This window comes from Parus major, chromosome 4, assembly GCF_001522545.3.
Source record: "Parus major isolate Abel chromosome 4, Parus_major1.1, whole genome shotgun sequence".
Lineage (NCBI taxonomy): Eukaryota > Metazoa > Chordata > Aves > Passeriformes > Paridae > Parus > Parus major.
Window position 1 is genome coordinate 37,876,893 of NC_031771.1, and position 19,214 is coordinate 37,896,106.

The 19,214-nt window shown below is 37.9% G+C and overlaps 1 protein-coding gene across 7 annotated transcripts in view; it reads right to left on the bottom strand.

Moving 5' to 3' along the window:
* Positions 1-19,214, bottom strand: part of SORBS2 (sorbin and SH3 domain containing 2) — a 202,260-nt gene that overhangs the window by 135,016 nt on the left and 48,030 nt on the right. For 6 of the 7 annotated variants that reach the window (XM_033513986.1, XM_033513987.1, XM_033513985.1 and 3 more), the window contains exon 1: positions 9,133-9,220. The exons of the other annotated variant lie outside the window; for it this stretch is intronic. The gene's annotated coding sequence lies outside the window, so the exon portion shown is untranslated. Of the gene's footprint in view, positions 1-9,132; positions 9,221-19,214 lie in introns of those variants that run through there. 7 annotated transcript variants of the gene reach the window in all.

The window sequence follows — 19,214 nt, forward strand, 5'->3', positions numbered from 1 at the left end:
CTAAACTCCTCTCTGCCCTCTTCCAATAAACCTTTAAATAAATTCTAAGTTCCTTGTTTAGAATGTGTCTTGGTAAAGAAAACACTCAGGTTTGAGGTGTGTCAAAGACGGAACAACTGCCTTGAAGTCATACCCTTGCTTTTAAAAATATTATTCAGACTGGATTCTTACAAGGCCAAACTTGAATCATCATTTCAGCACTTAACAGCTTAAGATACTAATTTAGGATTATGAGAAACAAGAAGTTAGGTTTCACAGTTTTGCAAATGTAAGGGTAAAAATTCCACTCTTATTTCTTGTACCCACCAAAAAGGGTAGAGGCCTCAGAGTATAGTTCCAAACCTATCCCTAAAAAAGTTAATTAAAAAAATTAACTGCTTCTGGGCAAAGCTAAAAATCCTTTTAGCTCTTTAAGGAAGTGCTTAGTAAAACCTATACACATGTCATCACTAGAAAATAAGTCCAGAATTCAAAAGAAGCGTTTTTTGGGGTTTTTTTAATGAAGATTTAAATTACATATATTGTTAGTTTGTTTTGACAATTTTAGGTATTGAATGTGAAATTTTCACAGCATTATCTGCAATTAGTTCAGGAAAAAAACCCCACACTTTTAATGAATATAAAGAGAAGCTGTTCCTAAACATACTGGAAGATAAAGTCTATAGAAGTCTAACTACAATATATACAATACTGAAGATGACAGAATTACATAGATTTGACAGGACTACACACAAGAAATCTTGCAGTATAATTATTCTTTCAAGCCATGTTTGAACTCAAGCCACCTCAAAGCTCTAGCTCACAATTTTAAAACCAAGTAATACACTGAGAAATGGACATTTTCCATAAAGAAATTTGCAGCACTAATACACTTGTGTATAAAGCAAAACACATGAAATATCCCATCAACGTTCTAACAGAATTTGTCCCAATTAAAACAATTTGGTGCAAAACCAAGGGATGGAAATTAGAGCTCCCTACCACCTGATCTCACTCCCAGAACTGCATTATTCCATTGCTGGTGCAGGACAGCTAGAGAGAATCCCTTCTTCATAATGGGTAATCACATTGAAAATGTAGACTTCCAATGCTTCATCTAAAGTGCTTGTGAAGAGACAGGACTTGATCATTTAGGTCTCCCATGAACAAAATACAACATAAGGAATAAAACCACAGAAGGACATTGATTTGTTTTCAAATCTGAAAATTTCAATTGGAATTACTATGTGTGCATATGAAGACTAAAAACAATTTAAAAAGTTAAGTCTAGAACTTTTCCTGGCACACTGTGTATAGGTTGGAAATTTGAACAGAATGCAAACATGACTTTTTGAGTTTCTTTTAAAAATAAAAGCCCCCAAAAAACTCTTGAATGCTCAAGTATGTGAACTCTTCACCGGCTCATGTTTTTTCACACCTGTTTCCCCTTCACTCTAAGCATGTTTTGTAGCTTTTCCTGAGAGGACTGATTTCTCCACAGCACTTTTAAAATCTGATTTCTAATTTTTTTTTGGTCCCCCATGAGGAATGCTATTGTTTAGGCCTCTTGTCAACACACAATTTAACTACAGCATCTGAACCCATGGTTTTAAGTAACGCATTCTGCTGTATGCAAAATACACCCCATGAGACCAGTGTAATTTTTTTATCTTTGAAGCCACTATAGCTGTCCTTGCCCCAGAATAGAGGGCACATATAGATGGCTCCTTGTCTTGTCACTGCAGCAATTAGATCTATCTATCTTTCTCCTTTTCCCTTTCAAGTACTTTTGTAATTCTCTTCCCATCTCCTCTTGCAACTCCCAAAAGTCTCTTCACAGTATCTGCTCAAATTTTCCCACATACATTTCATCCATTCATAAGAAGCAGTAATCTTTTATCATAAGAACATTTCCCAGGTTCATCTACAAAGCTACTATTCTCTTCTTCCTCAGACACCTTTTATATTTTCATTTCTGCATTTTCATCTCAGGAAATCCAGAAACCATTTGTATTGTAGCCAAGCAGTGGTCAAAGCCATCTGTTAATAAAACTTAAGTTTTAAGTTTACCTTTGCATCAAGCCTATTCTATCCTTTATGTTCAGCACCTATTGCAAAGAGAAATTGACCCTGCTGTACTTTCGGTAGCTCTTATTGGCATGTTTATTTTTATTTCTGATTTTTTTTATTTAAGCAATGACTGATTTTAGAGAATTATGTTTAAGAACTTACGCTTAAGAACCACTAAATAAAACAAAAACCAAATTCATACCAGAATTAATTTAGCATACCATCACTGCAATTATCATTGCCTTGCTCATAAAAGAAGTATTTCCTCAAGCTGGAAGGCATCCTCCTACTGCTTTGTATGTATTAATTACAACAGGTGCTGGCTTTCAAACAATTTTTGTAGAGTTTGCAGTCCTGACGGTTAAAAGTGTGTCCTGAATTTGGCCTTTGCTCAAGACCATAAATCAGTCATTTGTGAATCAAATGCCAGTGGCAAAACCATGTGAATGTGTAAATCTACAGCTATGCAAATAAGGAATTAAAAACCTCTCTCTTGTACTTGTTTAAAAGTAGAATGATAATCTGCAAGGCTCAGATTACATGATCTGTATCTGTAAAGTGACCCTTATAGAAGAGGTCTCCTAAAAGACTTGAATTTGCCTGATTATCTGCATGTATGTCAAAACAAAGCCTTTGATTTGGTCTTTATTCTACTGTCAAACCTGTCAGCCTTTCGTTTTGCTCTCATACAGTAGCACTTCATTTGATTAGCCTCTTTTATATTTTACTTATTCAAAGTAAACCATTTGATTGCATCAGTCACACTGAAATAATTATTTCCTTCAGATTTCTAACAAATACAGATTTCTCAAAAAGAAAAACTACAATTACCATGAATTTGATTATCTGGAGAATGTCACTGCTTAGAGTTCCCTGTTCATTAGAAATTCACTAGAAACTAAATTAAATTAAATTTGTGCTGGCAGCTGCTGTCTTCTGTCAGAATTTGCTTATTAAAATATGTAACAGGCTAGAAGGAGCAGTGTGACGTACCTGATCAATATATGAATTAAATGAAACATAACCAGTGTTTTGCACTGGCACACCTTTGGGTTTCTACCGCTTGCTTTTCTTTAAAATCTTTACTATTAGTGGGAAGAAAGAAAATACAAGGTTGATGCCTTAATCAAACAATAACTGTGTAAGATTTTAACAAGTGCAAAGCACAAAATACACAAGTCAGTAGTGTGACCTGAATGTTCAAAAGGGAATTATTTCTTGTATACATCACATAGGCCAATCCCTAACATTTAGGACTGTCTCACAAGCTGAAACAGTCTGAAATTCAAAAATCACATGATGTTTACAAACAGCAGTTGAAATACCAAGACAAACTTGGGCCATCTGACCATTAACCCACGCCTTATGAAGGTCCATGATGGCTGTTTTATTGGAGAGAGAAAAACATCCTGTGCCAGAGATTTACTAAATAACCTTCCTGAAATACAATTTTTGTATTCTCACCAATCAGTAATTGCTTCATACCAGTTATTTACTCTTCCTTATTTATCATAGCCCAACATACTAGAAAAGCTCTCATATCAACAAATAAGAGAATTTGAAGTTCTCAAATGAACACAAAATTCAGTGAGAAACAGGCATTTAGTACCTTACAAATGTCATTTTTCTTGATGCCTACATGTTAGATTATATTTATGTTTACATAAATGTTTATACATATACATTTATGTTTAAAAAAGGAAGATTTTTTATATTTTATAATCTTGTCTAATGTTTTATTATTAAGAAAAAGGAACATTAAAAAAAAAAACAACAGTCAAAGCACTCAGTTTATCTGACCCATGCTTTGTTCTATTGCCTGAATCACTACTTTTCACCCCTCTGTAATAACATGTAATTTCTAGTTTATGCATTTTTCAGACATCAGCATTGATCCAGATAACTGAACATTGGGCTCCTCCACCCCACCATTTGCTAAACCTAAACTTTGAGAAAGAATTAGTTTTCAGCAAGCCAATCCCACTGAGAGATGTGGATTTATTAACCATGATACAGGGTACACTATGGTGATGAAGCTGTGCATTCAGGCACATGGCATCATGCTGACAAGAACACTCTGTGGCTGTCCTGCTCTTGACACGGTCCCTACCCCTTCTAATCACAGGCTACACCATCCAACCCTAAGCCTCTTAGGAAGGGCTACAGTCACCTTTCACCCTTGCTGCAGCTGAACTGGGATTTCACCTATTGGTGCTGCTCAGGAAAAAAAAAAAAAAAACACTTAAAAACCAACAAAAACCCAAACTGAAAAAAACCCCACATCAAAACAAGAATACATTAAGGAACCAGACATGTTGCTTTAAAACTGTTTGAAAAAACACAAAGATCCTTCCACTTCTTTTGACCTTCATTCACAACTACTGATTTCTGATTAGCATAACTCATGATCCTACAACCAAATGCAACTCTTAGAAATCAATGCATTTTACTGTTTTTATAAACTTCAATTAATCTGATTTTCAGCTGTGAGAACTGCAGTTACTGATTCCATTTCCATGTGGTTTCATGATGCATTCCTGCATACTCTTTTGGGTCTTGAAGGAGCAAGCAAAAATATAAAGCTGCTATGCTTATGGACAAATTTAGTTGATAAACCACTGCTGCTAAACGAAGGATAGCTTTAGGTAGCCATCAAACAGCACAGTTGTATACTGCTTTAATATTTGTACATAAAATGCAAGAAAAGTACCTTTAAAAGAAGTAGAACTTATCTCTCAGAATTATTTAGCAGCTGTTTTATGAAAAGGCTAATGAAAAAGTTTGGTGTCTAGTTTGATCATAGTAATGATTGAGAGGTAGAATATTTGCTTATCCTTTTAGTGTATTTTCCCCACTATTCTTTGAGACTCAGGACCTTCAGCATCACCTTTTCAAAAGTGAACTATGTTACTCAGGTTACTTAAGAACACAGAACCACATCTGTGCAATTCAACCCCCTGATGGTGGTTGGTAAGGTTTTTAAGGGTGGATGAGTCAGAACACTATCTGTATTCAGTACAGAAAGACCAAAAAAATCAATCTATTTAGGGAAAGAAGTTAGAAATAACAGAAGAAACGGGTCCGCCTTTGGAATTTCCTACTTTACAGCAGCATTAGCTATGATGTATCACTGTTATGGAACAAAACATCTGAACAGAAAAATACATTACATGCTTCAAAAACACTGAAAGCAGGAGTAGACTTAAAATGTCGTCATCTAGCATGCCTTTACTCAAAGTTACATGCTGTCCTTTTAAGTACTTCTTTCCCTTTTCCCTCCCATACATGAACTTTTCCATTACATCAGTGCCTTTGAAAGTCTTTTTAGCTTTTGTTTTAGCTTTTAAATGTTAAGAAGCTTCATAATTTCAGAAAGGTCAGCTTATGTTAAAACACTTTCACGAAAAGACACCAGATTATTTGAATAAAAAATGAACACAGAGCATCTATGTCAGTCTTCTCTCAAATAGGAAGCTACATACTACATGCAACAGGAAATTCAGACTGGCAACAGTAACATGCTAATCAAATAGGAAATAATGACATGAGAAGGGACTGGTATCAGAGCAGTAGGACACAAAGTATACATTTCTACAATTCTAGTTTACAAATAAGTAGAAACTGACAATTTCTATTTTTCTAATTTTGTGGAGATAGCCTCACCGGAGCAGAAATACTGTTCCAAGGTCACATCTGATGGAGGTTGTGCACTCCAGACACAACCCCATAATTGATGTATTACATTCACTACCTGATCCTTCCGGTGCATAAGTGACATCCAGCCATTCACAGTGTAACATCACACAAGGTACCCTAACTCGATACCCGAGTGTCTTCCCCAGGCACATCCCATCTGTATTGCTGCTCACAGGTTGGCCATGTATGCAAGTACACTGAGAAGAGTCCACAGGCTCAGGGTAGACAGCACATTTCCACACCAGCTCTTATAAGGTTACTGTGCTCCACACACCCCATGATTGGTTGATACTTATCACTGTTTGCTCAAACCTGATTATTTTAAACAAACAGCAAACCAAATAAGCTGATAAACCTCTTCATTTTACCTCCTTTGGTCATCCTGGTCTTTTATTTATATTATTATTTGCACCTGCTATTATGACACTGCATTTTAGGATTAATGTGCTTTCTTTTGCTTTGTTGGTACTCTAAGAGCTACACATAGACTCAGGGTCACCTTCTAAGGTCATCTGTCTAAAAAATGCTTGAAGTGACTGTAATGTTAAAGCATGACACCTTTACATCTCTGCTGACCAAGAGAGAACCTGACTTTGGACAACCTAGAGGCTGTCTAATACTGCATAATCACCTCTTAATAAAAACCATGGCTCCACTGAAACCTAAAAAACTTCTAGACTTCAACTAGAATTCTATGCTACCTTTTCTAATACAAAACTTTCCAATTTGTCCTGTGTCATATTATTGTCAAGGTCTTCTTGTAAACCTTCTGTTTATAACTACAATTCATCATGAGAGGAAAAATGTCCCTCTTCATGCATGCCCATTTGATTTCTACATCAGTGACCCAATTCTAGGCTTCTAAAACTTACATGATGTGGAATTAGTTCGCACTGGATACGCTCGTTACTTGGTTGCTGTTTCTTACCTCTAACTCATTTAAATTCTTCCTCCACATCAGATTCTATTGCAGCACCTCCATGACCACTACTGACAGTCACCGATTTGATTTACAAATAGCTCTGATGGGATCAGATGTTGCCAAAGAGACAGTAAGGAAGCAGAAAGAAGCTAGGAATCAATATGAGAAAAATAACAAAAGGAAAAACCAGGATGGGAAGAGCATAGAATATTGGTTTAAATAGTACTGACTAATAAGATGTATCTATCAGCACCTAATGGGTGCTCACTGTTTAGTGATTAGTCATTGCTAGTCTTCACTTGTTTTCTTCAAACCATAAATTCTTCACAGTGAGAAGAACCCACAGTGAGAATCAATTCACCTTGAACTGCAAGGTCCTTTACTTTGTATACTGCTATATCCATGTTTCTTATTGTTGTAACAAAAGCTCCTCCTTTGTTAAAGACTTACCAACATCTTAAATACTAGCTCTGCTAGTTTATAATTTTCATCATAATTACAGACTCAATCATAAATATTCATGCAGCACCACACTGTAAAGGCACATTCCACTTTCTAGATCACAGATGCAGGCAGTTTTCTAAACCACTTACTGTGTGACCCCCTACACAGAGGCATAGAGAAAGAAATTGATGTGTGTGCATTCACGAAAAAACAAAATCCTGAAATGGTTCAAGTAAGATGGAGCTTTTCTAATGAGGAGAATGCATAGTAGCAATTAAATCATATACTGCTGTTTCCAAATGCAATGTCTCACTTGGGGGATAGTTGCTGAACATGCTTGTTCAAATGCCTTTGCAGGATATATACAGAAACAACACTGGAGTTTGGCTCCTAGTTACAGAGTGCTGGTTACTAATTTAACTATAAAGATACCAGACCTCAAATTCTTGATTTCATGCCCACTCAACTGTCCAAACACATGGCTCATCTCAGTGGGATTTAAATCCACATAATTATTAAAAGAAGGCTTAAGACCAAAGTATCTTATTTTCTATAGGTGCAAAGTGAATCAGAATATTTGGAACAGTTCTCAGAAGAATTTAATGCATTTCATTATTAGGAAATTCAGAAATTGTACGAATGCATAAGAATACAATTGGTAGTTTGAAAAATTCTATTTTAAATAGAAATGTTATCTGTCCCGAGGGGTCGAGGTTTTATTGACCTAGGTTTAACTACAGCTAATGTGTTGTGATTAATAACTCTCAGAACAATTCCTTTTGCACTGAAAATCTACAGCATTAACACACAGTCCCTATCAGAAAACCTCTCCCATTCCAATTAGTTCCTTATATACGTCTCAGTGTTTTTATTGTCTCTACCTTCAGTAGATTATCTCAGAATCACTGGGATTGTTCAATAAAAGTTTAACCGTCTTGCGCTATTAATGTGCCGGTGCTCCATGTGGAGTGCTCGTTTCCTTCCTTTTATTGAACGCCAAACGGAGGGACACAATGGGTGTGTTGTGCTCTGTCTAGCACGGAACGTGCGATATCTTTAAAAAGGAGGTGTGAGCTGGCTTTAATACCACTACTCTTAACAGCACAAGTACCACAAACTAATCAACCACAGCACTGGGGCATGCAGTCCATTGAAAGCTGGTGAAAAAGCTGCTTTTTATTATGACCTACATACTGCACAGCAGCAGTTGGACAATTTAAATCTAACGCTGAGGCTGAACACAATGCAAGGAATCCACTAGTGATGAACTCCGTGATGTAAGGCAAACATGCTCACGAGTACTATAATATTCTATTTCACCCACGCTATGCTGATAATAAAAAACACAATGACAATCCAAACAAAAAAATAATCCTTGCCTTTTAGCAGAATTATCTAGTAAAAAATTTATCATCTGTTGGAAGCATCCTTCTGAATCAGCAACCATATGGAACACCACTCACATCGAAACGTTTAAGGACAACGCAGACAGATCAATGAATTCAGCAACCACTCTAAACCAGCCGACCTTCCAAGGCACAGACACCGAGAGAAGCTTGCTTCTTGCCCGAAGTTGTGCCCAGCTGTGCCACAGACCCGCACCAGCCCGTGCCCAGGTACCTCTCCCGCAGCAGCCGAGGCGCACAGCGGCTCCCTTTTGTGGCCGAGTCTCGCGGCAGCAGCTCTCCCTGAGGGAGCAGCCCGGGAGCCGCAGCGGGGCCGGGCCGGGCCGGGCCGAGCCGCACACCTGCTCCGGGCAGCGCCCGGCGCCAGCCGCGCTCCGAGCGACAGCGGCACTCCTTTCCCCAGGATCGCCGGCTGGGCTCCGAGCGGCGGCTAGCGAGCTGCCGAGACAGCAGTGCGGAGGAGCCCTGCCTTCACACGACAAACCCCCGCTCCGCCGCCTGACAGCAGATATGCAGCATTATCGCCCCGCATTCCACCTCCGCCGGGCAGCGGCGGCAGCGCCAGCCTGTCAAAATGGCAGCTCGCGAGCCCGCTCCGCCGCCGGGATTACTCACTAATATGCCCGTTTCTTCTGCGTCCCCCGACGGGATTTCTGTTTATTCCCCGGTACAGCACAGCATAATATGTCACATTGTTTTCCATAAGCAAAATGGCTGGTCCCCTCGGCACCGGCGCAGAGCGCTCATTGGGCTCCCCCGGCTTGCCGGAGCCATGGCAACAGCCAACAGCGGCCCGGCCCGGCCCGGCCCGGCCCGCCCGCCCCGGCCCCGCGCCCGCGCTCCCCGAGCCCCCGCGGCCAGCGGCGGTGGGGCCGCGCCGACAGCCAGCCGGGCCCGGGCTGCAAAGCACCGTGTGAACGAGGGAAGCGCCTCGGATGCGCCAAAATTGACAGGGAGCTGTATAAGCGCTCAGGGTAAATAATCGTCCTTACTTAGGAAATAGCCATTAGGGATAAACATTATACAATAGTCACCTGGTTTTCCAGCAATAAGTCCCCACTCATTCACTAGCTCACTCACGAGCCAACCCCTGACATCACAATACCTTGTGTTCATAAACACATTGGTTGATCTTAAAGGGTTAATGGTTGCTGCTTGTTAGATGATTTCCAAAGATTGTGCATTGCAATCACCATGTACACCAATTTTATTCTATTTGGAATAACATTTTTTTTCATTTCAGTTAGAAATAGGAAGAAAAGGAGACATTTGTGAGCAATTTAAAACTGCTCATAAAATTTTATGCTTTTCAAGACCTGTCACAAACTCGTATCTCAACTGCCTAGAGAGTCAGGAATATAAGCTAGAGAGCACAAGCAGCATCCTTCAGCCTACAGTTCTCAAAAAGTCATTTAGAAGCATTAAATATATCTAAGCAAACATGCTGCATGTCATACACAGGAGTTTGGAGCATTGGTCAGAACTTCCCAGTTGTTAGCAGGGATTAATTTAATACATATATGAAATAATGGCCTTTCATTGTTCAGTTATGCTTTTCTAGGGCTACAGCAGAATTTTCACTTCTGAATAACAGCTTGTAGACAAAGCTCTGCTGCTCGAAGTGAATTTGCTGCTCTCAGGATTCAAGGGCAGCGGTGTCACAGTGGAGTCCTGGGCAGAGAACTAAGGTCCACTTGGGTGGATTTTACGCATTTCCTCCCTCAGGATCTTTAGCCTCTTTTCCTTGTCTAAGTTTCACTGAAAGTCAGTACTGAGCTCTGTGAAAGTGAGGTGGGAGGGGCGCACAAGGAAACAAGTAAATTCTGTTTAGATTTCTGAGGTGTTGGAGCTGAAACATTCCAGTATATTTAAACAGGTGTTTCAACATGAAAGCTAATTTAGTCTTGTTTATTTGTCTCTTAGCCTTCTTTAAAAAGATGGGTGGATGTCCACGTCTCTCAAACTGCAGCTGGGGCTAAGGGTCTGTTCTAGCATCCGGTGAAAGTACTCCCTGCTCCTCTGACTCGAACACATATTTTAGGTGCCAGGACTACTGTTCAACAGTACTTTTTGATCAAAAAGGGATGGTCTGCTGATTTGGTAACCCAATCCTGAAACTTTTGCCTGGAAAACATTAAACTACTGAAGTAATTATTTACATACTAAGTATTAAAACAAAACCAGCCTGCATTACAAGAACACTATTTCACCATGATTGGTTTACTTTTTTTTTTGTTAACGAGCAACATGAGATAGACTGCACATCCAGTCTCTTTTTTCTTAATGCATTGATACAGTCACTGACATAAAAAAAAAATTAAAAATGCTCTTCAGTAAGGGAAGACACAAACAGGTTTTGTATCTCTTCATTTCACTAAGTGTGGTTACTATCGCAATACTCTCCACAGACAGGCTAAAATAGCTTTTGGAAACATAGAGGCCATGAGTTTTTAAACCATATGTTACAGCTTGGAAAGATTTTAGGATGTTTGTCCATATTTCTGTATCTATACATACCCAGCACCTGAAAGCACAGTGGAAGTATATCCATTAAAATGTTTTTGAATTTTTTTAAAAATAATAACCTGTTCTGAGATTTCAAGTTCATAATTCAATATTTAGGGATTTAGAACTCAGTCTGTAATGCAGGCACACTCTTACCCAGAAAAGGCTGATGTGGTTTTTCCTGCGGTATCCTATAGGACTTAACAATATACACGTACATGCAACCTTTCCTTCTCTGCAGTTTCATAAGTGATTAGGCAGAAATTAGAAGAGGCTTAACCCAAGTGCAGATTATGGCTCCAATTCAGCAAACAATTAAAGCACAAACTGTGAGAAGCTAACTTAAGTTTACCTAAAAGGTCCTCACAAGTCCTAGAAACTAGTTTCTGATGCATGCAGCATCATAACATTTCTTCTGGCAAAACCCACTAAAATTATAATGTCAAAGAATGTGAACTGGACCTGTGGTGAAGCTGTGAGACTGAATAACCTCTGGTAGTCCCCCGAGGCTCAGTTACACTGATACCAATGTGTTTCTAGGAAAGCTCCAGAACCAGGCAGCTGAAATAGTGACTGCTAGCATGCTTCCCTTACATAAAAATTTAAGTGTAAGGCATAGAAGTCATACTGACCCTACAATGAGTATTTAAGTGCTTAAAGATAACCACTTGCCTGCTGTATTAGAACAGAGCTGAAAATAGAACACATCATTTGGTATCTTTGCTCAAATCCTACTCCCACATTAATTCAAATGAGCTTCCTGATCTCACTTGTAGTACCTGGAGAACAGTTGCTCAAACCAGAGAAATAAGAGCTGGAAGAAAACCAGTATTCACCAATTCTTCTGCAGAACATTGCTAACAGTTTACAGTTTGGGGACAGAAATAACATTATTCTCAGCCTTATCTATAGATTCTTGTATTAGTGTATCATTTACCACTGTAGTTTACCCTGTCCTGCTATTTTCCTTCACAAACTGGTTTCCAGCTGCTCGATACAATATAAAACATATCTCCATTAAAGCAACATTTAACTCTTAAATCAACTCAAGAACTGTGATTTGCATACAATTAATTAAAAATCATTGGTTCATGAATAATTAATTTGCATTCTAACACTTTTAAAAGCATGAGCAGTAACAAATATTAAAAGGCATTGTCACTCTTGGACGGAAATATCAAAAGAGCAGATCCTAACTTAAGAAGTGATTACTGTATTAAAATCATAATTTTATTTATTGCATGGCATTGAAATTATTCCTCCATATATTAACTAGCCCAGTGGAAAACACCTAGTGTTCAGCCATCCTGAATATCATTAACAATAGCCGATCTTTCTGATCCTCATTCAATTTCTGTAATCACTTGATGATATATTGAAATGAAAAAGACTTATGAAAGCAAATTAGACTGTTATAATCATAAAGAAATCATCATCTATCAAATGTCTCAAATTTTAAAAGACTGGTTTTCTTTTTTTCAATATTGTTTGGTCAACTTGCTTGACTGCAAAGCAGTAGATATACACAATGAATACCTGTATGTGAGCATGCTGAAGTACAGAGCAGTTATTATTGTTTTTCCAAGGTTCCAGCTGATAAAGAGCCTATGAAAAAAAGCACTAATATCCAATTTCCAAGACATTACTATAACTAAATGCCTGAGACACAACCTGTAGATGACTAAACTGGAATTCAAAGAGTTAATTTTATCTAAGGTCAAACTTGTTTGTGGCTCCTCCAGCTACTGAACACTGAGTGCAACTCTAATTATTGGCTTTGTATTTTCAGGTTCTCACCAATATCAACTCTGATGAATTTTCTGTACTGTGGATTCAGTCAGATGATTGGCAAAGATGCTGACAGAGAATTCTATCTAGACTGAATGGAGCAATGAGCCGATTTAAGAATTTAAGGTATGTCATGCATTTAAATAAAAAAGTCACAAGAGCATTGCAGAAACATCTAGATTGTATTGGGGAAATTCTTATCACAGGAAATATATTCTTTTATTCACAGTTGCCCTTTGAGACACATTCCTCATCACATGAGTACAGCCATAAAACAGGAGAGAAGAGAGAAGTAACTCTGATTTTTGTAAAAACAAATATTTAAAAATTTTAAAAGGAAACCCTGAAGCCCTTTTGTAATTAATGAGATGAAAGAGTCTTAACCTAATAAGACTAGATCCCTCATGTTTTATACCAGCGTTAAAAATGCTACAGAATTCCTGGAGCAATTTCCACACTATTTCCTATCCTACATTTAGTGTTTTACTTTCTGATATAATTTAGTAAAAAGGCAACAGTGAAGGTAAGGTATAACGGTCTCAAATACAAAATATTACAGAAATTAAATTAAGCTGCTTTTTTAGCTGTTTGGACATGCAGTTTTGGGTTATTTTCTGCTGCATTTTAAGTAAGATAAAAAAGAATATAAAATAGACTCATTATTTTTCTTTTCTGTTTGCTTGGCTATGAAATTTGATTATTTAATGCATTATATAAGTTAAAAAGTTATACATATATACATATGTATGTGCTATAACACAGATATATATAAATATGTTTTCACTTATCCCAAGAAAAAAATCTCAAATTTTATGGTGCATTAAGCAGATTTTAAATCAGAAGAACTATAGTATGGATAAATATTCAACTTTCAGATCTTTAAGATTTTATTTAAGAGAAGAAATATGAACTTGAATTCAAAAATACTTAATGTTCAGGGTTCTCCCAAAAATGAATGCTTAAACATGCAGTTTTAAGAGAAAATAGCAAACCTTCAGGACAAAACTAACACACAGAAAGGAAGTGTCTTAAAGTTATACTCAGAATTTTGGAAATAGCACCAAGAGGTCAAGTGTGACCTAAAGCAAAACAAAAATTGAGAAACTGCTACTGAAATGCACTGGGCTTTCAGAGAATGCCAAGGATATTGTCAAGACAGCTAATATTTATCTGGTCAATTTGTACTTGAAAGTTTTCCAGTCCTGATTGTGCCATGTACTGACAGTTCCATTAAATAACTACATTAATTCACAGCCCTAAGAAAGAGCTCAGATTAAGTTCTGAAGAACACCCCAGGCCACCTAGTTTCCAGAAACCAAAAAAAAAAAAAAAAAAAAAAAAAGCAAGTTTTGTTTCTGTTGCTGTGAATATCAAATGCTAGTCTCAGCATAGAGGCCTGAATTTCTGACAGTGCTAGAAATTTTTCACTTCCCACTGTATTAGAAAACCAAACTTGGCAGCATACATGAAGTCTTATTGCATATTTTACACTTGTGTAGAAAAGTATAAATTTGAGATTGATAGCTACATAATGAAAAGAAACTGTTTTCCCATCTTTTCTCCAAGAGTAGGGCAAACAGAATTCTTAAGTGAAAATTTTATTAACTTCTCAATAAAAGGTTCCTCACATATTGCAATTTATAGAGAAAGCATAATGAACAAATATCCAGGACAAAGGTTATTTGCCTGGCTTAGACACCAACAGCCAGTTCCTCTACGCTAAAAATTTGTGAGTATTTCTCAAACCTCACTTTTAGATATTTAGGAAGATAAGCTGTCAGTCTCCAAACCTCCTCTTTCCTCCATTTATATTACATAAATCTGAAACTTTTACCTACTCCTCTATTGTTATCCTTCACCTTTTCCTTACCTAAAACCTAAAGCCACATCCCTTGGCTATTGCCACTGTCCTGCTGAATTGCACCTTCTCCATTGCCATCACTTCCTTAAATCACTACTTCAGCTTTTTAACTCCTTGAGAGCAGCTGCCTGAAAGCCTCAGGTCCTTGTATTTCCAGTTTGTTGTCCCTTCATTTCAAAAGCTTGCTTCACACCACTTCATGGGCTGTTCTTTCATAGTCTAGTAATTAGGATATGCATTCCTCTTCTCCATTTTGACAAACAATTCTTAACATCTAATCACTGCATTTATACAATATCAATTGTGAGAAATGGCAAAAAAAATGGCAGGAAGAAGAGTTTGTTAGTGGAAAAATGGGGCAAGAATATTGATTTTCACATGCTACGCACAATTCTTGCAAATGTTTTGCAAGAGCCTTTTACAACTTACCTAGACCTCCTCATGAATCCTACCTCAGGCCTGCTTAGCACAAAGACCTAAACCAACAAGAAGCACTTCAAACTGTTCTATTTCTGTACAATTTGAACTATCTAGAGGTGGCTGAGTCATTGCTAATAATTAGGGTGGGGAGTTGTTATTATTTCTTTTAAAAAAAGAGATTTGTTTGTCCATATCTATATTATTTTTTTCCTTATAGCCTCAATCTCTTTCAGCCACCTGCATTTTGTTGTATTTTTCTATCTCTTGCACAACTACCCAACAAACAATAAGTATGCTTCTTAATATACTTCTGACCAATATAATTTTGTTCAACCTGACATAGGAAAAACAAAGAAGAAATTAAGTAACAAAATCAACTCCGAATGATCCCTTTCCAACTCCCACACCCATTACTTTCAACATCGCACAATGCTGAGAATCAGCTTACTAAAAATAGAGAGCACTTCCCTAGACATGACCATACTTGTGGCTCTCATCTCAAAAGAGTTGTTCTTGCCTGATTAGATTGGCTTATTAAGTGATAGAGAGCATGTTGGGCTAGTCCAATCTGTCTCTGACTCTCCTCAGAGCTAACCAGAGAACATTTAAAGATCTGCCCTTCATTACAGTGAGACTCCACACACCCTGAACACAGCATTTTCTTACCTTCACAGTCCTCCTGGAAAAATCACTATTTAAAATCTAAGCTCAAACATATCAGAAAGAAATGCCAGTAGCTATGGTATTTCAGATAGCAATAAGATTTGGAAAGAGCAGATGAATGGGAACACCATAAGTTAAGCAAATAAGTACAATAAAGGTAGCAAACCACCATATTTTTCCAAGTTCTTTGGAGAGGAAATTTTAAATAAACTTGGAAAGGGGACTTAAATTTTATCAATTCTGAGAACTTGGCAGCATCTCTCTATGCCAGATGAGGTCACAAATCAATCTCAAACACTTCTGACAAAGTATAAATACCATAGCAGGGTATGTCTAAGTCACACTAACATGTCTGGCTGGCATAACTACAATAGCAGAGTTGATAAGGTAGCAACCAGCTTATCCACAGCATTCTTTTCATGAAGAGGTCATTTCTTCTTTTGTGCTAGGAAGTGAAACAATGCCAAAGCATTCCAGAATTGCTTAAACAAATAGCAGCATCTACCTCCACTTAGAGGTCAACAGTTTGTACTTTTTTGGTAGCTTATTTATTTTCTCTACAGTATAACATAACACATTAGGAACTTTAGCAGACCACCTGCCAGATATACCCTTTATTCTAGGAAGTGAATCAGCTTTTTTGTCACAGTACTTCTGGATTACAATTGCCTTCTCATTTGGTTTCTGGTTTGGCTTCTTAAAATTAATTTAACATTCACTTCCTCCTTTTATCCTGAAGTGACTTTAAACTCTCTTAAATTTTGGTCTTGAACAATGTTCAAGCAATAGGTATAAAATTACAAAACATGACTATATGAAAATGTCTCCTGCCAGTTTTCCGTTAGGTACCTCACTTACATTAAGAGTTTATCAGAGAAACCTCATCTGGACTTTGCACTAGAAAGGGGAAAGGTGAAATATTCAAGTGGGAATGTGATCCTTTTCCTCTATGCAGTGCTGGTGAGGCCACCCCTGCAGAGCTGCAGTATTTTGTGTCTGATTCTGGGCTTCCCTGTAGCCAGTGACACACTGGAGACTCCAGCAAAGGGACACACAGTGGACGAAGAGAGCCATCCCTCCTAGTAGGAACAGCCGAGAGACCTGGGACTGTTTATCCCAGTGAAAGCTGGGAGAGGATTGGTGGAGGGCAGGGGCCAGCATCTCTACCTGCACACACCAAAGGAGGCTGTGTACACTGACTGCAGGCTGCATGCAGTGGTATCCAGGATTAGAGACAATGGGCACAAGCTGAAATAAAAGGAAAAGTCTGTCCAACATCAGAAAACACTTGTTTAATGTGAGGGTGACTGAGCACTGCCACAAGCTGGCCAGTGGGTGTTGTGATCTCTGTTACAGAAGATATTCAAAATCCTTCTGGATATCAGCCTGGACAATTGACTCTAGATGGTCTTGCTAAAGCAGGTGGGTTGGGCCAGGCAATCTCCAGAGGTCCCTTCCAACCTCAGCCATTCTGTGATACAAGAAAAACCAGTTGTCCAAGTTTTCATTTTTCAATTACTATAGATATTTATTACTTTCTGGCACAAAAATTTAGGTATTTGATTTTCTGCAAATAGAATCAGACTCAGACCAGCAGAAACACAAAAAGTAGTATCAGAATCTCTGATATAAGAATGGTTGGATATGACAGATTCCTAGCATTTAACTTTAAGGAAGCAGCAGTGGAGAGTTTGCTCAGCATCCCTTTCTGAAATAAACTGCATATTTAGTGTGGGAGGCAAAGAACCACTGTATATAAACAAGAGGAAAGAAAACAAGAGACTCAAATGTATTCAAGATTTAGAAGCTCACAACACTGATTTTGTTTCCATAGCAACTAATATACTTGAAAGCAGGGAAAAAACAGGGTGAGGATTTTAAAGGACAGCACCACATACAGATTAAAAGCAGATACTGCCCACCCACTGATAATCTGACGTTTGGGTTGATGAAATCAGGCAGTTTATAACAAGAAGTATTACTTGTTAAGGGAGTCAAGATCCAATGAAACCACCCCACTAACAAAATTAGAGTGAAAGAACAAAAACAGCACAGTGAAACACTCCTGGTACTTGACAGCCTACCTTCCAACTCTTCAGCAGCTAAAAACAAGATGAACAGTACACTACCAGTTAATAAAGTTGTGCCTTGGGCACTCACCACTCACTGTCAAAGGCGGTGTCCGATGTTATTTCCCTCTGTAGTCACAATAAATGATCTATGTGACTCCAAGGAAATACAGGACAAAGTAGATAAGAAGAAGCATACATTGCACTAAGTTGAATCAGATGACTCAATTGGTTTGCAATGCTTATGTTTTTATAGCTTCTTGCCCATGCAGTTGATGGCATTGGTATAATTACCCTTTCCTTAAAAAAAAAACAAGCTAAGAAGAGAATTTATACTTTTTGAGCTTAGGGAAGACAATGCCAGTTCTAGAAATAATATGTAGTAGTAGGAAAATGCTTGGTAATAAAGGTAATAAATTATAATTCTGCTGGATCAAGGCCTTAACTGGTCTCTTTCACAGCAAATACTAAAAAAATGCATAAGACCCCTGAAAGAGTAAACCCTTGTATAAAATTCTTCCATTTATCACCATTTCTGAGAAATAAAATAGCATAAGCTTATAATGTAAGTGCTATCTATGCTCCATAAATGGCTTTTGCACCAATGGCAGAAAAGCCTCATGAACAGTATATTTCTATACTACGTCAGGCTACATCTGATATATAGCACAACTTCAGAATTTTCAACCACATAGAAGTTACTTGGGAGGCAGAATGCAATTTCCAGCTAATTAGCCACATTGCATAGCTGTATGCAGTTTCATCGTCACACGTGTCCAGGGACACAAACCAAAGGAATTCCGAATCACAAGTGCCAGACTCCAGCCCTTTGTAAGGGACTGTTCAGGAGTAGGATCGCAAAGACATTCTTGCTTATCGTAAAAAGGGAACGTCATGGAAAGATCAGCCTGAGGTTTCAGAGGGGTGCTAACAGCACTCTTGGGATCTTCAGAGGTAAGCAGTTAACATCTATGAAATGAATCAGTTCAGCATACTATTTTCAAATACTTGGTTTGGTGTAATAATAATTTTCAAGTGTTCTGCCAATAATCAACAGGTAAAGTCAACATCTACCCAAGACCACTTCAGCTGATTTGTTCCTCATCTGGAATTTCTTTCAAGTACCTTATCTTTGTAGAGATCAGTATCCTAACATCCATACAAGAGGCAGAATACGTAACCAAACAAAACCTACAGTAGTTTCCCAGACTGATCTATTTCAATATTCAAATTATGCAGAAAGTTCTGGCACTGGATGGCTAAAATTTACTTTTGTTATTAGAACAAAATAAGGAAAAAGCTTGATTTTTTTTTGCCACCACAGTGGTAAAAAGGATGTAGGTGGGGACAATAATTGACACTAATTATTTGTAGGAAAGGTCAGGGTTACC